Genomic DNA, 23,133 nt, shown 5'->3' with positions numbered 1-23,133 from the left:
AAGTATGGAATACACCAACCACTCCAATTAGGAACGAACTGCCGTTGAACTTGAATCGTCCAATGTGGAACACCTATTGATTTCGGATTGAGCCCAAAACTTGGGCAACATCAAAATATGGTGGGAGGAGTCATTTGGTGAGTTTTGAGTGAAATCCAATCGCTAGAAGTATGGAATACACCAACCACTCCAATTAGGAACGAACTGCCGTTGAACTTGAAATGTCCAATTTCTCACACCTATTGATTTCGGATCGAGCCCAAAACTTGGGCAACATCATAATATGGTGGGAGGAGTCATTTGGTGTGTTTTGAGTGAAATCCAATCGCTAGAAGTTTGGAATACACCAACCACTCCAATTAGGAACGAACTGCCGCTGAACTTGAATTGTCCAATTTGGAACACCTATTGATTTCGGATCGAGGCCAAAACTTGGGCAACATCATAATATGGTGGGAGGAGTCATTTGGTGAGGTTTGAGTGAAATCCAATCGCTAGAAGTATGGAATAATCCAACCACTCCAATTAGGAACGAACTGCCGTTGAACTTGAATTATCCAATTTGGAACACCTATTGATTTCGGATCGAGCCCAAAACTTGTACAACATCATAATATGGTGGGAGGAGTCAGTTGGTGAGTGTTGAGTGAAATCCAATCGCTAGAAGTATGGAATACACCAACCACTCCAGTTAGGAACGAACTGCCGTTGAACTTGAATTGTCCAATTTGGAACACCTATTGATTTCGGATCGAGCCCAAAACTTGGGCAAGATCATAATATGGTGGGAGGAGTCATTTGGTTAGTTTCGAGTGAAATCCAATCGCTAGAAGTACGGAATACACCAACCACTCCAATTAGGAACGAACTGCCGTTGAACTTGAATTGTCCAATTTCTCACACCTATTGATTTCGGATCGAGCCCAAAACTTGGGCAACATCATAATGTGGGGGGAGGAGTCATTCGGTGTGTTTTGAGTGAAATCCAATCGCCAGAAGTATGGAATAAACCAACCACTCCAATTAGGAACGACTGCCGTTGAACTTGGATTGTCCAATTTCTTACACCTATTGATTTCTGATCGAGCCCAAAACTCGGGCAACATCATAATATGGTGGGAGGAGATATTTGATGTGTTTTGAGTGAAATCCAATCGCTAGAACTATGAATTACCCCAAACCCTCCAATTTGGAACGAACTTCCTTTGAACTTGAATTGTCCAATTCCTTACAACTATTGATTTCGGATCGAGCCCAAAACTTGGGCAACAACATAATATGGTGGGAGGAGTCATTTGGTGAGTTTTGAGTGAAATCCAATCGCTAGACGTATGGAATACACCAACCACACCAATTAGGAACGAACTGTCATTGAAATTCAATTGACCAATTTCTCACACCTCTTGATTTCGGATCGAGCCCAAAACATGGGCAACATCATAATATGGTGGGAGGAGTCATTTGGTGAGTTTTGAGTGAAATCCAATCGCTAGAAGTATGGAATACACCAACCACTCCAATTAGGAACGAGCTACCGTTGAACTTGAATTGTCCAATTTGGAACACCTATTGATTTCGGATCGAGCCCAAAACTTGGGCAAGATCATAATATGGTGGGAGGAGTCATTTCTTGAGTTTTGAGTGAAATCCAATCGCTAGAAGTAAGGAATACACTAACCACTCCAATTAGGAACGAACTGTCGTTGAACTTGAATTGTCCAATTTCTCACACCTATTGATTTCGGATCGAGCCCCAAACTTGGGCAACATCATAATATGGTGGGAAGAGTCATTTGGTGAGTTTTGAGTGATATCCAATCGCTAGAAGTATGGAATACACCAACCACTCCAATTAGGAACGAACTGCCGTTGCACTCGAATTGTCCAATTTGGAACACCTATTGATTTCGGATCGAGCCCAAAACTTGGGCAACATCATAATATGGTGGGAGGAGTCAGTTGATGAGTGTTGAGTGAAATCCAATCGCTAGAAGTATGGAATACACCAATCACTCCAATTAGGCACGAATTGCCGTTGAACTTGAATTGTCCAATTTCTCACACCTATTGATTTCGGATCGAGCCCCAAACTTGGGCAACATCATAATATGATGGGAGGAGTCATTTGGTGAGTTTTGAGTGAAATCCAATCGCTAGAAGTATGGAATACACCAACCACTCCAGTTAGGAACGAACTGCCGTTGAACTTGAATTGTCCAATTTGGAACACCTATTGATTTCGGATCGTGGCTCAAACTTGGGCAACATCATAATATGGTGGGAGGAGTCATTTGGTGAGTTTTGAGTCAAATCCAATCGCTAGAAGTATGGAATACGCCAACCACTCCAGTTAGGAACGAGCTGCGGTTGAACTTGAATTGTCCAATTTGGAACACCTATTGATTTCGGATCGAGCCCAAAACTTGGGCAACATCATAATATGGTGGGAGGAGTCATTTCGTGAGTATTGAGTGAAATCCAATCGCTAGAAGTATGGAATACACCAACCACTCCAATTAGGAACGAACTGCCGTTGAACTTGAATTGTCCAATTTCTCACACCTATTGATTTCGGATCGAGCCCCAAACTTGGGCAACATCATAATATGGTGGGAAGAGTCATTTGGTGAGTTTTGAGTGAAATCCAATCGCTAGAAGTATGGAATACACCAACCACTCCAATTAGGAACGAACTGCCGTTGAACTTGAATTGTCCAATTTCTCACACCTATTCATTTCGAATCGAGCCCAAAACTTGGGCAACATCATAATATGGTGGGAGGAGTCATTTGGTGAGTTTTGAGTGAAATCCAATCGCTAGAAGTATGGAATACACCAACCACTCCAATTAGGAAGGAACTGCCGTTGAACTTGAATTGTCCAATTTGGAACACCTATTGATTTCGAATCGAGCCCAAAACTTGGGCAACATCATAATATGGTGGGAGGAGTCATTTGGTGAGTTTTGAGTGAAATCCAATCGCTAGAAGTATAGAATACACCAACCACTCCAATTAGGAACGAACTGTCGTTGACCTTGAATTGTCCAATTTGGAACACCTATTGATTTCGGATCGAGCCCAAAACTTGGGCAACATCATAATATGGTGGGAGGAGTCATTTGGTGAGATTTGAGTGAAATCCAATCGCTAGAAGTATGGAATACACCAACCACTCCAGTTAGGAACGAACTGCCGTTGAACTTGATTTGTCCAATTTGGAACACCTATTGATTTCGGATCGAGCCCAAAACTTGGGCAAGATCACAATATGGTGGGAGGAATCATTTGGTGAGTTTTGAGTGAAATCCAATCGCTAGAAGTATGGAATACACCAACCACTCCAATTAGGAACGAACTGTCGTTGAAATTGAATTGACCAATTTCTCACACCTATTGATTTCGGATCGAGCCCAAAACTTGGGCAACATCATAATATCGTGGGAGGAGTCATTTGGTGAGTTTTGAGTGAAATCCAATCTCTAGAAGTATGGAATACACCAACCACTCCGGTTAGGAACGAACTGCCGTTGTACTTGAATTGTCCAATTTGGAACACCTATTGATTTCGGATCGAGCCCAAAACTTGGGCAACATCATAATATGGTGGGAGGAGTCATTTGGTGAGTTTTGAGTGAAATCCAATCATTAGAAGTACGGAAAACACCAACGACTCCAATTAAGAACGAACTTTCTTTGAAATTGAATTGACCAATTTCTCACACCTATTGATTTCGGATCAAGCCGAAAACTTGGGCAACAACATAATATGGTGGGAGGAGTCATTTGGTGAGTTTTGGGTGAAATCCAATCCCGAGAAGTATGGAATACACCAACCACTCCAATTAGGAACGAACTGCCGTTGTTCTTGAATTGTCCAATTTCGAACACCTATTGATTTCGGATCGAGCCCAAAACTTGGGCAACATCATAATATGGTGGGAGGAGTCATTTGGTGAGTTTTGAGTGAAATCCAATCGCTAGAAGTATGGAATACACCAACCACTCCAATTAGGAACGAACTGTCGTTGAAATTGAATTGACCAATTTCTCACACCTATTGATTTCGGATCGAGCCCAAAACTTGGGCAACATCATAATATCGTGGGAGGAGTCATTTGGTGAGTTTTGAGTGAAATCCAATCTCTAGAAGTATGGAATACACCAACCACTCCGGTTAGGAACGAACTGCCGTTGTACTTGAATTGTCCAATTTGGAACACCTATTGATTTCGGATCGAGCCCAAAACTTGGGCAACATCATAATATGGTGGGAGGAGTCATTTGGTGAGTTTTGAGTGAAATCCAATCATTAGAAGTACGGAAAACACCAACGACTCCAATTAAGAACGAACTTTCGTTGAAATTGAATTGACCAATTTCTCACACCTATTGATTTCGGATCAAGCCGAAAACTTGGGCAACATCATAATATGGTGGGAGGAGTCATTTGGTGAGTTTTGGGTGAAATCCAATCGCGAGAAGTATGGAATACACCAACCACTCCAATTAGGAACGAACTGCCGTTGTTCTTGAATTGTCCAATTTCGAACACCTATTGATTTCGGATCGAGCCCAAAACTTGGGCAACAGCATAATATGGTGGGAGGAGTCATTTGGTGAGTTTTGAGTGAAATCCAATCGCTAGAAGTATGGAATACACCAACCACTCCAATTAGGAACAAACTGCCGTTGAACTTGAATTGTCCAATTTCTCACACCTATTGATTTCGGATCGATCCCCAAAGTTGGGCAACATCATAAAATGGTGGGAGGAGTCATTTGGTGAGTTTTGAGTGAAATCCAATCGCTAGAAGTATGGAATACACCTACCACTCCAATTAGGAACGAACTGCCGTTGAACTTGAATTGTCCAATTTCTCACACCTATTGATTTCGGATCGAGCCCCAAACTTGGGCAACATCATAATATGGTGGGAGGAGTCATTTGGTGAGTTTTGATTGAAATCCAATCGCTAGAAGTATGGAATACACCAACCACTCCAATTAGGAACAAACTGCCGTTGAACTTGAATTGTCCAATTTCTCACACCTATTGATTTCGGATCGAGCCCCAAACTTGGGCAACATCATAAAATGGTGGGAGGAGTCATTTGGTGAGTTTTGAGTGAAATCCAATCGCTAGACGTATGGAATACACCAACCACTCCAATTAGGAACGAACTGCCGTTGAACTTGAATTGTCCAATTTCTCACACCTATTGATTTCGGATCGAGCCCCAAACTTGGGCAACATCATAATATGGTGGGAGGAGTCATTTGGTGAGTTTTGAGTGAAATCCAATCGCTAGAAGTATGGAATACACCAACCACTCCAATTAGGAACGAATTGCCGTTGAACTTGAATTGTCCAATTTGGAACACCTATTGATTTCGGATCGAGCCCAAAACTTGGGCAACATCATAATATGGTGGGAGGAGTCATTTCGTGAGTTTTGAGTGAAATCCAATCTCTAGAAGTATGGAATACACCAACCACTCCAATTAGGAACGACCTGCCGTTGAACTTGAATTGTCCAATTTGGAACACCTATTGATTTCGGATCGATCCCAAAACTTGGGCAACGTCATATAAGGGTGGGAGGAGTCATTTGGTGAGTTTTGAGTGAAATCCAATCGCTAGAAGTATGGAATACACCAACCACTCCAATTTGGAACGAACTGCCGTTGAAATTGAATTGTCCAATTTCTCACACCTATTGATTTCGGATCTAGCCCAAAACTTGGGCAACATCATAATATGGTGGGAGGAGTCATTTGGTGAGTTTTGAGTGAAATCCAATCGCTAGAAGTATGGAATACACCAACCACTCCAATTACGAACAAACTGCCGTTGAACTTGAATTGTCCAATTTCTCACACCTATTGATTTCGGATCGAGCCCCAAACTTGGGCAAAATCATAAAATGGTGGGAGGAGCCATTTGGTGAGTTTTGAGTGAAATCCAATCGCTAGAAGTATGGAATACACCAACCACTCCAATTAGGAACGAACTGCCGTTGAACTTGAATTGTCCAATTTCTCACACCTATTGATTTCGGATCGAGCCCCAAACTTGGGCAACATCATAAAATGGTGGGAAGAGTCATTTGGTGAGTTTTGAGTGAAATCCAATCGCTAGAAGTATGGAATACACCAACCACTCCAATTAGGAACGAACTGCCGTTGCACTCGAATTGTCCAATTTGGAACACCTATTGATTTCGGATCGAGCCCAAAACTTGGGCAACATCATAATATGGTGGGAGGAGTTATTTGGTGAGTTTTGAGTGAAATCCAATCGTTAGAAGTATGGAATACACCAACCACTCCAATTAGGAACGAGCTGCCGTTGAACTTGAATTGCCCAATTTGGAACACCTGTTGATTTCGGATCGAGCCCAAAACTTGGGCAACATCAAAATATGGTGGGAGGAGTCATTTGGTGAGTTTTGAGTGAAATCCAATCGCTAGAAGTATGGAATACACCAACCACTCCAATTAGGAACGAACTGCCGTTGAACTTGAATTCTCCAATTTCTCACACCTATTGATTTCGGATCGAGCCCCAAACTTGGGCAACATCATAATATGGTGGGAGGAGTTATTTGGTGAGTTTTGAGTGAAATCCAATCGCTAGAAGTATGGAATACACCAACCACTCCAGTTAGGAACGAACTGCCGTTGAACTTGAATTGTCCAATTTGGAACACCTATTGATTTCAGATCGAGCCCAAAACTTGGGCAACATCATAACATGGTGGGCGAAGTCATTTGGTTTGTTTTGAGTGAAATCCGATCGCTAGAAGTATGGAATACACCAACCACTCCAATTAGGAACGAACTGCCGTTGAACTTGAATTGTTCAATTTGGAACACCTATTGATTTCGGATCGAGCCCAAAACATGGGCAATATCATAATATCGTGGGAGGAGTCATTTCGTGAGTTTTGAGTGAAATATAAATCGCTAGAAGTATGGAATACACCAACCACTCCAGTTAGGAAGGAACTGCCGTTGAACTTGAATTGTCCATTTTGGAACACCTATTGATTTTGGATCGAGCCCAAAACTTGGGCAACATCATCATATGGTGGGAGGAGTCACTTGGTTAGTTTTGAGTGAAATCCAATCCCTTGAAGTATGGAATACACCAACCATTCCAATTAGGAACGAACTGCCGTTGAACTTGAATTCTCCAATTTCTCACACCTATTGATTTCGGATCGAGCCCCAAACTTGGGCAACATCATAATATGGTGGGAGGAGTTATTTGGTGAGTTTTGAGTGAAATCAAATCGCTAGAAGTATGGAATATCCCAACCACTCCAATTAGGAACGAACTGCCGTTGAACTTGAATTGTCCAATTGGAACACCTATTGATTTCGGATCGAGCCCAAAACTTGGGCAACATCATCATATGGTGGGAGGAGTCATTTGGTTAGTTTTGAGTGAAATCCAATCCCCTGAAGTATGGAATACACCAACCATTCCAATTAGGAACGAACTGCCGTTGAACTTGAATTGTCCAATTTCTAACACCTATTGATTTCGGATCGAGCCCCAAACTTGGGCAACATCATAATATGGTGGGAGGAGTCATTTGGTGAGTTTTGAGTGAAATCCAATCGCTAGAAGTATGGAATACACCAACCACTCCAATTAGGAACGAACTGCCGTTGAACTTGAATTGTCCAATTCGGAACACCTATTGATTTCGGATCGAGCCCAAAACTTGGGCAACATCATAATATGGTGGGAGGAGTCATTTCGTGAGTTTTGAGTGAAATCCAATTGCTAGAAGTATGGAATACACCAACCACTCCAATTAGGAATGAACTGCCGTTGAACTTGAATTGTCCAATTTCTCACACCTATCGATTTCGGATCGAGCTCCAAACTTGGGCAACATCATAATATGGTGGGAAGAGTCATTTGGTGAGTTTTGAGTGAAATCCAATCGCTAGAAGTATGGAATACACCAACCACTCCAATTAGGAACGAACCGTCGTTGAACTTGAATTGTTCAATTTCTCACACCTATTCATTTCGAATCGAGCCCAAAACTTGGGCAACATCATAATATGGTGGGAGGAGTCATTTGGTGAGTTTTGAGTGAAATCCAATCGCTAGAAGTATGGAATACACCAACCACTCCAATTCGGAAAGAACTGCCGTTGAACTTGAATTGTCCAATTTGGAACACCTATTGATTTCGAATCGAGCCCAAAACTTGGGCAACATCATAATATGGTGGGAGGAGTCATTTGGTGAGTTTTGAGTGAAATCCAATCGCTAGAAGTATAGAATACACCAACCACTCCAATTAGGAACGAACTGTCGTTGAACTTGAATTGTCCAATTTGGAACACCTATTGATTTCGGATCGAGCCCAAAACTTGTGCAACATCATAATATGGTGGGAGGAGTCATTTGGTGAGTTTTGAGTGAAATCCAATCGCTAGAAGTACGGCAACCACTCCGTTTAGGAACGAACTGCCGTTGAACTTGGATTGTCCAATTTCTCACACCTATTGATTTCGGATCGAGCCCAAAACTTGGGCAACATCATAATATCGTGGGAGGAGTCATTTGGTGAGTTTTGAGTGAAATCCAATCTCTAGAAGTATGGAATACACCAACCACTCCGGTTAGGAACGAACTGCCGTTGTACTTGAATTGTCCAATTTGGAACACCTATTGATTTCGGATCGAGCCCAAAACATGGGCAACATCATAATATGGTGGGAGGAGTCATTTGGTGAGTTTTGATTGAAATCCAATCGCTAGAAGTATGGAATACACCAACCACTCCAATTAGGAACAAACTGCCGTTGAACTTGAATTGTCCAATTTCTCACACCTATTGATTTCGGATCGAGCCCCAAACTTGGGCAACATCATAAAATGGTGGGAGGAGTCATTTGGTGAGTTTTGAGTGAAATCCAATCGCTAGACGTATGGAATACACCAACCACTCCAATTAGGAACGAACTGCCGTTGAACTTGAATTGTCCAATTTCTCACACCTATTGATTTCGGATCGAGCCCCAAACTTGGGCAACATCATAATATGGTGGGAGGAGTCATTTGGTGAGTTTTGAGTGAAATCCAATCGCTAGAAGTATGGAATACACCAACCACTCCAATTAGGAACGAATTGCCGTTGAACTTGAATTGTCCAATTTGGAACACCTATTGATTTCGGATCGAGCCCAAAACTTGGGCAGCATCATAATATGGTGGGAGGAGTCATTTGGTTAGTTTTGAGTGAAATTCAATCGCTCGAAGTATGGAATACACCAACCACTCCAATTAGGAACGAACTTCCGTTGAACTTGAATTGTCCAATTTGGAACACCTATTGCTTTCGGATCGAGCCCAAAACTTGGGCAACATCATAATATGGTGGGAGGAGTCATTTGGTGAGGTTTGAGTGAAATCCAATCGCCACCAACCACTCCAATTAGGAACGAACTGCCGTTGAAATTGAATTGTCCAATTTCTCACACCTATTGATTTCGGATCGAGCCCCAAACTTGGACAACATCATAATATGGTGGGAGGAGTCATTTGGTGAGTTTTGAGTGAAATACAATCGCTAGAAGTATGGAATCCACCAACCACTGCAATTAGGAACGAACTGCCGTTGAACTAGAATTGTCCAATTTCTCACACCTATTGATTTCGGATCGAGCCCAAAACTTGGGCTACATCATAATATGGTGGGAGGAGTCATTTGGTTAGTTTTGAGTGAAATTCAATCGCTCGAAGTATGGAATACACCAACCACTCCAATTAGGAACGAACTTCCTTTGAACTTGAATTGTCCAATTTGGAACACCTATTGCTTTCGGATCGAGCCCAAAACCTGGGCAACATCATAATATGGTGGGAGGAGTCATTTGGTGAGTTTTGAGTGAAATCCAATCGCCACCAACCATTCCAATTAGGAACGAACTGCCGTTGAAATTGAATTGTCCAATTTCTCACACCTATTGATTTCGGATCGAGCCCCAAACTTGGGCAACATCATAATATGGTGGTTGGAGTCATTTGGTGAGTTTTGAGTGAAATACAATCGCTAGAAGTATGGAATACACCAACCACTCCAATTAGGAACGAACTGCCGTTGAACTTGAATTGTCCAATTTCTCACACCTTTTGATTTCGGATCGAGCCCGAAACTTGGGCAACAGCATAATATGGTGGTTGGAATCATTTGGTGAGTTTTGGGTGAAATCCAATCGCTAGAGGTATGGAATACACCAACCTCTCCAATTAGGAATGAACTGCCGTTGAACTCTATTAGTCAAATTTGGAAGACCTATTGATTTCGGATTGAGCCCAAAACTTGGGCAACATCATAATATGGTGGGAGGAGTCATTTGGTGAGTTTTGTGTGAAATCCAATCGCTAGAAGTATGGAATACACCAACCACTCCAATTAGGAACGAACTGCAGTTGAACTTGAATTGTCCAATTTCTAACAAATATCGATTTCGGATCGAGCCCCAAACTTGGGCAACATCATAATATGGTGGGAGGAGTCATTTGGTGAGTTTTGGGTGAAATCCAATCGCTAGAAGTATGGAATACACCAACCACTCTAATTAGGAACGAACTGCCGTTGAACTTGAATTGTCCAATTTCGAACACCTATTGATTTCGGATCAAACCCAAAACCTAGGCAACATCATAATATGGTGGGAGGAGTCATTTGGTGAGTTTTGAGTGAAATCCAATCGCTAGAAGTATGGAAGACACCAACCACTCCAATTAGGAACGAACTGCCGTTGAACTTGAATTGTCCAATTTCTCACACCTTTTGATTTCGGATCGAGCCCGAAACTTGGGCAACAGCATAATATGGTGGTTGGAATCATTTGGTGAGTTTTGGGTGAAATCCAATCGCTAGAGGTATGGAATACACCAACCTCTCCAATTAGGAATGAACTGCCGTTGAACTCTATTAGTCAAATTTGGAAGACCTATTGATTTCGGATTGAGCCCAAAACATGGGCAACATCATAATATGGTGGGAGGAGTCATTTGGTTAGTTTTGTGTGAAATCCAATCGCTAGAAGTATGGAATACACCAACCACTCCAATTAGGAACGAACTGCCGTTGAACTTGAATTGTCCAATTTCTCACAAATATCGATTTCGGATCGAACCCCAAACTTGGGCAACATCATAATATTGTGGGAGGAGTTATTTGGTGAGTTTTGAGTGAAATCCAATCGCTAGAACTATGGAATACACCGACCACTCCAATTAGGAACGAATTGCCGTTGAACTTGAATTGTCCAATTTCGAACACCAATTGATTTCGGATCGAGCCCAAAACTTGGGCAACATCATAATATGGTGGGAGGAGTCATTTGGTGAGTTTTGACTGAAATCCAATCGCTAGAAGTGTGGAATAGACCAACCACTCCAATAAGGAACGAACTGCCGTTGAACTTGAATAGTCCAATTTCTTTCACCTATTGATTACGGATCGAGCCCAAAACTTGGGCAACATCATGATATGGTTGGAGGAGTCCTTTGGTGAGTTTTGAGTGAAATCCAATCGCTAGAAGTATGGAATACACCAACCACTCCAATTTGGAACGAACAGTTGTTGAACTTGAATTGTCCAATTTCTCACACCTATTGATTTCGGATAGAGCCCAAAACTTGGGCAACATCATAATATGGTGGGAGGAATCATTCAGTGAGTTTTGTGTGAAATCCAATCGCTAGAGGTATGGAATACACCAACCTCTCCAATTCGGAATGAACTGCCGTTGAACTCTAATTGTCAAATTTGGAAGACCTGTTGATTTCGGATTGAGCCCCAAACTTGGGCAACATCATAATATGGTGGGAGGAGTCAATTGGTGAGTTTTGAGTGAAATCCAATCGCTAGAAGTATGGAATACACCAACCACTCCAATTAGGAACGAACTGCCGTTGAACTTGAATTGTCCAATTTGGAACACCTATTGATTTCGTATCGAGCCCAAAACTTGGGCAACATCATAATATGGTGGGAGGAGTCATTTGGTGAGTCTTGAGTGAAATCCAATCGCAAGAAGTATGGAATACACCAACCACTCCAATTAGGAATTAACTTCCGTTGAACTTGAATTGTCCAATTTCTCACACCTATTGATTTCGGATGGAGCCCAAAACTTGGGCAACAATATAACATGGTGGGAGGAGTCATTTGGTGAGTTTTGAGTGAAATCCAATCGCTAGAAGTATGGAATACACCAACCACTCCAATTTGGAACGAACAGTTGTTGAACTTGAATTGTCCAATTTCTCACACCTATTGATTTCGGATAGAGCCCAAAACTTGGGCAACATCATAATATGGTGGGAGGAATCATTCAGTGAGTTTTTGGTGAAATCCAATCGCTAGAGGTATGGAATACACCAACCTCTCCAATTCGGAATGAACTGCCGTTGAACTCTAATTGTCAAATTTGGAAGACCTATTGATTTCGGATTGAGCCCCAAACTTGGGCAACATCATAATATGGTGGGAGGAGTCAATTGGTGAGTTTTGAGTGAAATCCAATCGCTAGAAGTATGGAATACACCAACCACTCCAATTAGGAACGAACTGCCGTTGAACTTGAATTGTCCAATTTGGAACACCTATTGATTTCGTATCGATCCCAAAACTTGGGCAACATCATAATATGGTGGGAGGAGTCATTTGGTGAGTCTTGAGTGAAATCCAATCGCAAGAAGTATGGAATACACCAACCACTCCAATTAGGAATTAACTTCCGTTGAACTTGAATTGTCCAATTTCTCACACCTATTGATTTCGGATGGAGCCCAAAACATGGGCAACATCATAATATGGTTGGAGGAGTCAATTGGTGAGTTTTGAGTGAAATCCAATCGCTAGAAGTATGGAATACACCAACCACTCCAATTAGGAACGAACTGCCGTTGAACTTGAATTGTCCAATTTGGAACACCTATTGACTACGGATCGAGCCCAAAACTTGGGCAACATCATAATATGGTGGGAGGAGTCATTTGGTTAGTTTTGGGTTAAATCCAATCACTAGAAGTATGGAATACACCAACCACTCCAATTAGGAATGAACTGCCGTTGAACTCTAATTATCAAATTTGGAAGACCTATTGATTTCGGATCGAGCCCAAAACTTGGGCAACATCATAATATGGTTGGAGGAGTCAATTGGTGAGTTTTCAGTGAAATCTAATCGCTAGAAGGACGGAATACACCAACCACTCCAATTAGGAACGAACTGCCGTTGAACTTGAATTGTCCAATTTGGAACACCTATTGATTTCGGATCGAGCCCAAAACTTGGGCAACATTATAATATGGTGGGAGAAGTCATTTGGTAAGTTTTGTGTGAAATCCAATTGATAGAAGTATGTAATACACCAACCACTCCAATTAGGAACGAACTGCCGTTGAACTTCAATTGTCCAATTTGGAACACCTATTGATTTCGGATCGAGCCCAAAACTTGGGCAACATCATAATATGGTGGGAGGAGTCATTTGGTGAGTTTTGAGTGAAATCCAATCGCTAGAAGTATGGAATACACCAACCATTCCAATTTGGAACGAACAGTTGTTGAACTTGAATTGTCCAATTTCTCACACCTATTGATTTCGGATCGAGCCCCAAACTTGGGCAACATCATAATATGGTGGGAGGAGTCATTGGTGAGTTTTGAGTGAAATCCAATCGCTAGAAGTATGGAATACACCAACCACTCCAATTAGGAACGAACTGCCGTTCAACTTGAATTGTCCAATTTCTCACACATATTGATTTCGGATCGAGCCCAAAACTTGGGCAACATCATAATATGGTGGAAGGAGTCATTTGGTGAGTGTTGAGTGAAATCCAATCGCTTGAAGTATAGAATACACCAACCACTGCAATTAGGAACGAACTGCCGTTGAACTTGAATTGTCCAATTTGGAACACCTATTGATTTCGGATAGAGCCCAAAACTTGGGCAACATCATAATATGGTGGGAGGAGTCATTTGGTGAGTTTTGAGTGAAATCCAATCGCAAGAAGTATGGAATACACCAACCACTCCCATTAGGAACGAACTTCCGTTGAACTTGAATTGTCCAATTTCTCACACCTATTTATTTCGGATCGAGCCCAAAACTTGGGCAACATCATAATATGGTGGGAGGAGTCTTTTGGTGAGTTTTGAGTTAAATCCAATCGCTAGAAGTATGGAATACACCAACCACTCCAATTAGGAACGAACTGTCGTTGAAATTGAATTGACCAATTTCTCACACCTATTGATTTCGGATAGAGCCCAAAACTTGGGCAACATCATAATATGGTGGGAGGAGTCATTTGGTGAGTTTTGAGTGATATCCAATCTCTAGAAGTATGAAATACACCAACCACTCCAGTTAGGAACGAACTGCCGTTGTACTTGAATTGTCCAATTTGGAACACCTATTGATTTCGGATCGAGCCCAAAACTTGGGCAACATCATAATACGGTGGGAGAAGTCATTTGGTAAGTTTTGAGTGAAATCCAATAGATAGAAGTATGTAATACACCAACCACTCCAATTAGGAACGAACTGCCGTTGAACTTGAATTGTCCAATTTGGAACACCTATTGATTTCGGATCGAGCCCAAAACTTGGGCAACATCATAATATGTGGGAGGAGTCATTTGGTGAGTTTTGAGTGAAATCCAATCGCTTGAAGTATGGAATACACCAAAAACTGCAATTAGGAACGAACTGTCGTTGAACTTGAATTGTCCAATTTGGAACATCTATTGATTTCGGATCGAGCCCAAAACTTGGGCAACATCATAATATGGTGGGAGGAGTCATTTGGTGAGTTTTGGGTGAAATCCAATCGCTTGAAGTATGGAATACACCAACCACCCAATTAGGAATGAACTGCCGTTGAACTCTAATTGTCAAATTTGGAAGACCTATTGACTTCGGATCGAGCCCAAAATTTGGGTAACATCATAATATGGTGGCAGGAGTCAATTGGTGAGTTTTGAGTGAAATCCAATTGCTAGAAGTATGGAATACACCAACCACTCCAATTAGGAACGAACTGCCGTTGAACTTGAATTGTCCAATTTCTCACACCTATTGATTTCGGATCGATCCCCAAACTTGGGCAACATCATAATATGGTGGGAGGAGTCATTTGGTGAGTTTTGAGTGATATCCAATCTCTAGAAGTATGGAATACACCAACCACTCCAGTTAGGAACGAACTGCCGTTGTACTTGAATTGTCCAATTTGGAACACCTATTGATTTCGGATCGAGCCCAAAACTTGGGCAACATCATAATACGGTGGGAGAAGTCATTTGGTAAGTTTTGAGTGAAATCCAATAGATAGAAGTATGTAATACACCAACCACTCCAATTAGGAACGAACTGCCGTTGAACTTGAATTGTCCAATTTGGAACACCTATTGATTTCGGATCTAGCCCAAAACTTGGGTAACATCATAATATGTGGGAGGAGTCATTTGGTGAGTTTTGAGTGAAATCCAATCGCTTGAAGTATGGAATACACCAAAAACTGCAATTAGGAACGAACTGTCGTTGAACTTGAATTGTCCAATTTGGAACACCTATTGATTTCGGATCGAGCCCAAAACTTGGGTAACATCATAATATGGTGGGAGGAGTCGTTTGGTGAGTTTTGGGTGAAATCCAATCGCTTGAAGTATGGAATACACCAACCACCCAATTAGGAATGAACTGCCGTTGAACTCTAATTGTCAAATTTGGAAGACCTATTGACTTCGGATCGAGCCCAAAATTTGGGCAACATCATAATATGGTGGCAGGAGTCAATTGGTGAGTTTTGAGTGAAATCCAATTGCCAGAAGTATGGAATACACCAACCACTCCAATTAGGAACGAACTGCCGTTGAACTTGAATTGTCCAATTTGGAACACCTATTGATTTCGTATCGAGCCCAAAACTTGGGCAACATCATAATATGGTGGGAGGAGTCATTTGGTGAGTTTTGAGTGAATTCCAATCCCTAGAAGTATGGAATACACCAACCACTCCAATTAGGAACGAACTGCCGTTGAACTCTAATTGTCAAATTTGGAAGACCTATTGACTTCGGATCGAGCCCAAAATTTGGGCAACATCATAATATGGTGGCAGGAGTCATTTGGTGAGTTTTGAGTGAAATCCAATCGCTTGAAGTATGGAATACACCAAAAACTGCAATTAGGAACGAACTGTCGTTGAACTTGAATTGTCCAATTTGGAACACCTATTGATTTCGGATCGAGCCCAAAACTTGGGTAACATCATAATATGGTGGGAGGAGTCGTTTGGTGAGTTTTGGGTGAAATCCAATCGCTTGAAGTATGGAATACACCAACCACCCAATTAGGAATGAACTGCCGTTGAACTCTAATTGTCAAATTTGGAAGACCTATTGACTTCGGATCGAGCCCAAAATTTGGGCAACATCATAATATGGTGGCAGGAGTCAATTGGTGAGTTTTGATTGAAATCCAATTGCTAGAAGTATGGAATACACCAACCACTCCAATTAGGAACGAACTGCCGTTGAACTTGAATTGTCCAATTTCTCACACCTATTGATTTCGGATCGAGCCCAAAACTTGGGCAACATCATAATATGGTGGGAGGAGTCATTTGGTGCGTTTTGAGTGAAATCCAATCGCTAGAAGTTTGGAATACACCAACCACTCCAATTTGGAACGAACTGTCGTTGAACTTGAATTGTCCAATTTCTCACACCTATTGATTTCGGATCGAGCCCAAAACTTGGGCAACATCATAATATAGTGGGAGGAGTCATTTGGTGAGTGTTGAGTGAAATCCAATCGCTTGAAGTGTAGAATACACCAACCACTGCAATTAGGAACGAACTGCCGTTGAACTTGAATTGTCCAATTTGGAACACCTATTGATTTCGGATCGAGCCCAAAACTTGGGCAACATCAAAATATGGTGGGAGGAATCATTTGGTGACTTTTGGGTGAAATCCAATCGCTAGAGGTATGGAATACACCAACCTCTCCAATTAGAAACGAACTGCCGTTGAACTCTAATTGTCAAATTTGGAATTCCTATTGATTTCGGATCGAGCCCAAAACTTGGGCAACATAATAATATGGTGGGAGGAGTCACTTGGTAGTTTTGAGTGAAATCCAATCGCCAGAAGTACGGAATACACCAACCACTCCAATTAGGAACGAACTGCCGTTGAACTTGAATTGTCCAATTTGGAACACCTATTGATTTCGTATCGAGCCCAAAACTTGGGCAACGTCATAATATGGTGGGAGGAGTCATTTGGTGAGTTTTGAGTGAAATCCAATCGCTAGAAGTATGGAATACACCAACCACTCCAATTAGGAACGAACTGCCGTTGAACTTGAATTGTCCAATTTCGAACACCTATTGATTTCGGATCGAGCCCAAAACTTGGGCAACATCATAATATGGTGGGAGGAGTCATTTGGTTAGTTTTGAGTGAAATCCAATCTCTAGAAGTATGGAATACACCAACCACTCCACTTAGGAACGAACTGCCGTTGTACTTGAATTGTCCAATTTGGAACACCTATTGATTTCGGATCGAGCCAAAAACTTGGGCAACATCATAATATGGTGGGAGAAGTCATTTGGTAAGTTTTGAGTGAAATCCAACAGATAGAAATATGGAATAAACCAACCACAACAATTAGGAACGAACTGCCGTTGAACTTGAATTGTCCAATTTGTCACACCTATTGATTTCGGATCGAGGCCAAAACTTGGGCAACATCATAATATGTGGGAGGAGTCATTTGGTGAGTTTTGAGTGAAATCCAATCGCTTGAAGTATGGAATACACCAAGCACTGCAATTAGGAACGAACTGTCGTTGAACTTGAATTGTCCAGTTTGGAACACCTATTGATTTCGGATCGATCCCAAAACTTGGGCAACATCATAATATGGTGGGAGAAGTCATTTGGTAAGTTTTGAGTGAAATCCAATAGATAGAAATATGGAATACACCAACCACTCCAATTAGGAACGAACTGCCGTTGAACTTGAATTGTCCAATTTCTCACACCTATTGATTTCGGATCGAGCCCAAAACTTGGGCAACATCATAATATGGTGGGAGGATTCATTTGGTTAGTTTTGAGTGAAATCCAATCGCTAGAAGTATGGAATACACCAACCACTCCAATTAGGAACGAACTGCCGTTGAACTCTAATTGTCAAATTTGGAAGACCTATTGATTTCGGATCGAGCCCAAAACTTGGGCAACACCATAATATGGTGGGAGGAGTTATTTGGTGAGTTTTGAGTGAAATCCAATCGCTTGAAGTATGGAATACACCAACCACTGCAATTAGGAACGAACTGCCGTTGAACTTGAATTGTCCAATTTGGAACACCTATTGATTTCGGATCGAGCCCAAAACTTGGGCAACATCATAATATGGTGGGAGGAGTCATTTGGTGATTTGGGCTCGATCCGAAATCAATAGGTGTGAGAAATTGGTCAATTCAAGTTCAACGGCAGTTCGTTCCTAATTGGAGTGGTTGGTGTATTCCGTATTTCTAGCGATTGGATTTGACGCAAAACTCCCCAAATGACTCCTCCCACCATATTATGATGTTGCCCAAGTTTCGGGCTCGATCCGAAATCAATAGGTGTGGGAAATTGGACAATTCAAGTTCAACGGCAGTTCGTTCCTAATTGGAGTGGTTGGTGTATTCCATACTTCTAGCGATTGGATTTCACTCAAAACTCACCAAATGACTCCTCCCACCATATTATGATGTTGCCCGAGTTTTGGGCTCGATCCGAAATCAATAGGTGTTCCAAATTGGACAATTCAAGTTCAACGACAGTTCGTTCCTAATTGGAGTGGTTGGTGTATTCCATACTTCTAGCGATTGGATTTCACTCAAAATGAACCAAATGACTCCTCCCACCATATTATGATGTTGCCCGAGTTTTGGGCTCGATCCGAAATCAATAGGTGTGAGAAATTGGACAATTCAAGTTCAACGGCAGTTCGTTCCTAATTGGAGTGGTTGGTGTAATCCATACTTCTAGCGATTGGATTTCACTCAAAACTCACCAAATCACTCCTCCCACCATATTATGATGTTGCCCAAGTTTTGGGCTCGATCCGAAATCAATAGGTGTGAGAAATTGGTCAATTCAAGTTCAACGGCAGTTCGTTCCTAATTGGAGTGGTTGGTGTATTCCATACTTCTAGCGATTGGATTTCACTCAAAACTCACCAAATGACTCCTCCCACCATATTATGATGTTGCCCGAGTTTTGGGCTAGATCCGAAATCAATAGGTGTTCCAATTGGACAATTCAAGTTCAACGACAGTTCGTTCCTAATTGGAGTGGTTGGTGTATTCCATACTTCTAGCGATTGGATTTCACTCAAAACGAACCAAATGACTCCTCCCACCATATTATGATGTTGCCCAAGTTTTGGGCTCGATCCGAAATCAATAGGTGTGAGAAATTGGTCAATTCAAGTTCAACGGCAGTTCGTTCCTAATTGGAGTGGTTGGTGTATTCCGTATTTCTAGCGATTGGATTTGACGCAAAACTCCCCAAATGACTCCTCCCACCATATTATGATGTTGCCCAAGTTTCGGGCTCGATCCGAAATCAATAGGTGTGGGAAATTGGACAATTCAAGTTCAACGGCAGTTCGTTCCTAATTGGAATGGTTGGTGTATTCCATACTTCTAGCGATTGAATTTCACTCAAAACTCACCAAATGACTCCTCCCACCATATTATGATGTTGCCCGAGTTTTGGGCTCGATCCGAAATCAATAGGTGTTCCAAATTGGACAATTCAAGTTCAACGACAGTTCGTTCCTAATTGGAGTGGTTGGTGTATTCCGTACTTCTAGCGATTGGATTTCACTCAAAACTCACCAAATGACTCCTCCCACCATATTATGATGTTGCCCAAGTTTTGGGCTCGATCCGAAATCAATAGGTGTTCCAAATTGGACAATTCAAGTTCAACGGCAATTCGTTCCTAATTGGAGTGGTTGGTGTATTCCATACTTCTAGCGATTGAATTTCACTCAAAACTCACCAAATGTCTCCTCCCACCATATTATGATGTTGCCCAAGTTTTCGGCTCGATCCGAAATCAATAGGTGTTCCAAATTGGACAATTCAAGTGATAAGTTCATAATTTCACACATTTGCATGCCTTCGTTACTTAGTAATTTTGTTTAGTTTCTCTTTATTTCAAGTCACTTACCTATGTTTGTGTGTTCTATAGGTTGAAGGCAGCAAGAGATTGCTTTTGAAGCAAAATGGTGCAAAACGTGCAAAAACTGGATATTGAGTTAGAAGTTCATTTCGGACTTATCTTCTTCATCCGAGCTTGGATTGGGCCAATCCTTATGTGGTTGGATCAGAGACATTCTGAACTTCAAAATGGATATCTTAAAGTCATATTTGGATTCAGCCAAACCCAATCCGTGAGCCCATCAAAATACACATCATGCTGACATGAGGATGAGCTGATGGATGCTTGGTCATGGTGAGCTAGGCATGAGCTATTGGTTTCTGGATGGATGCTTGATCATGCTGACATGAAGATGACCTATGGCTGCTGGTGGGATTTATTAGTGCAGCAACCAATTCTGATTATCTAAATACAAGTGTTGTATGCATTAGTCATATTCAATTCAGAATTCCCCTTTCCTTCTCCCTATAAATACCACTTCCATTCCACATCCCAGACACAATTCACTTCATCCATTACTTCCATACACACATTCAGATTCACCACAAAGAGAGAGAGAGAGCTAGCTGCAAAGGAGGGAGAGCTGGGAGCTGTCCTGGAAACTACCTTGCTGCCACCAGCTAGTTCTTCTATTCTCTTTATTCTACCTATGTATTTCTTATCTTCTGTATTCATAATTATGTTTAACTAATCCATTTTGTTAGGGCTTAGGATGAAGCCCTAGTCATGAATATTCAATGTTATGGATGATTTCATAGTTAATTGATTTCCTTGCTTTCATTATCAAGTTGTTAATCTCCAGCTTATTATGTGCTTGATGTATGTTTTCTTGGAGTAGCTAACTAGGATTTTATGCATCTAGCACAGGTTGGGAAAGGGTTTAGATTCACCAATTCTACTCTCCTTTCACAAGCAACACATGAATGGCCTAAGAATCATTCAAGGGGTTAATAACCATAGGTTGACTAGGACAGATACCATGTTCTAGGACTTGTGTGATTATCATATTCTCAAGGAACTTAATGACTCTTATATGCTTTATTCTAAGTAGATACCATGCTTAGGTTGCATATTAGAGATCACGTGTTGTGTAGATACCATCCACAATTACATGCCTTAGGAGAATCATGCATCCTGCACCTAGATACCATAGGCTTGTATGCGATAATCTATTGTTAATGAAGCTTGAGTCAATTTCTATGCATTCATAACTTGGATAGGAAGACTAGTGGTAGATTCCAAGGCTCTAACACTTCTCAATCATTGTTTCACAACTTGTTCATTGCTGCCATTGTTTACTTCCAGCACTTCCATTTCATTCTCTTGTTTTCATTTAAACAACAAAAACCCCCCATTCGAGTGCGTGTGTGGTGCTAGGATTCTGTCCTAGACCTTGCCAATTGTTAGTTAGTTTGTTTCTTTGTTTTCAGTTTTTCCATCATTCTAAGTAGTTTAACTTGCAACCAAGTTACCATTCTCCGTGGGATCGACCTCGTATTTCATAAGCTATACTATAAATGGTTCGTGCACTTGCGAGAATTGAAGTTTCTATTTTTAATAACTCATTTTAGTTGTTAGGAATAGGCTCAACAAGTTTTTGGCGCCGTTGCCGGGGAACCGGTAACGATGGTGCTATAGTTAGATTACTTTGAGTGTTTTTGTTTTTGTTTTCGTTGGTTTTTATTTCTGTATTCTGTTTTTCTTTTTAGTTGTTATCTCCATTTGAAGGCACTAATTGGTTTCTTGTGTGTGCATATATGTCCGAATCTGATTCTGAGCCAATTTCACCAGGAACTTTTGCTGTACGTGTTGGTTTGAGGAGGAATTATAGTTCTTTAAGTGCTGAATCTGAGAGCTACGAATCTGAAGGTTCAAGCAAGATGGCAGAGATTCCAAACAACAACAATAATGATGAAGGAGGTGGTGCGCTTGTTGTCCAACCTAGGAAACCCCTGCGTGAATTTTCCATCCCCAAAGTCACTGATCAACCTTCGTGCATCGTCTATCCTCAACTCACAATTGACAGGTTTGAGCTTAGAAGTGGTATGATTCATCTTCTTCCAACTTATTATGGTAATACCACTGAGGATCCTTACATGCATGTTAAGCAATTCTTTGAAATATGTGCTACAATCAAAATTCAAGGACTTGATGATGAGCAGATTAAGATGAGGCTATTCCCATTCAGTTTAAAAGATAAGGCTAAGTCATGGTTATACTCTTTGCCTAATGCTTCAATTCGTACTTGGGATGAGCTTTCTAATAAGTTTTTGCAGAAATTCTTTCCAGCTCAAAAGACTAACAAGATTAGAAAGGAAATTCTTGGTTTCACACAAAGAGAAGGAGAAGCTTTTCATGAATGCTGGGAGAGGTACAAGGAGATGATGAGTTCTTGCCCACACCACAATATAGAGAGTTGGATGCAAATGCAATCTTTCTATGAAGGTTTGCTTGATTCCGAAAGGATGATGGTAGATGCAACAAGTGGAGAAGGACTGATGAACAAAACAGCAGATGAGGCTTTTACTCTCTTTGAATCTTTGAGTACCAACTCTCAACAATGGAGCTACAATAAAGGAAGAGGAGCTCCTATGAAAGCTGTGGTCTCTGAGGTAAGTACTAATAATGAGATTAATGCAAAACTTGATGTTATGTGTTCTTTGCTTCAACAGGCAGTGACTGGCCCTCTAGGAAGCAAAGAGGAAGTTCAAGACCAATCTTTTGCAAAGCACATGCTAGAGCAAGCAAATGCCCTTCAAGGAAGGAATCCTCAGAATGATCCTTACTCAAACACATACAATCCGGGGTGGAGAAATCATCCTAATTTCAG

General features: G+C 41.3%; 1 non-coding gene across 1 annotated transcript; it reads right to left on the bottom strand.

Moving 5' to 3' along the window:
* Positions 1–22,606: 22,606 nt before the first annotated feature.
* On the bottom strand, positions 22,607–22,713 carry LOC148297655 (small nucleolar RNA R71). Its single transcript, XR_015833284.1, has one exon. It is a non-coding gene; the product is annotated as a small nucleolar RNA R71 (small nucleolar RNA).
* Between the last annotated feature and the right edge of the window lie 420 nt (positions 22,714–23,133).

Source organism: Prunus avium, chromosome 1 (assembly GCF_965620075.1).
Source record: "Prunus avium chromosome 1, drPruAviu1.hap1.1, whole genome shotgun sequence".
Classification (NCBI taxonomy): Eukaryota; Viridiplantae; Streptophyta; class Magnoliopsida; order Rosales; family Rosaceae; genus Prunus; species Prunus avium.
Note: the sequence above shows the minus strand (reverse complement) of the source record. Positions and strands in the feature narration are given on the sequence as shown.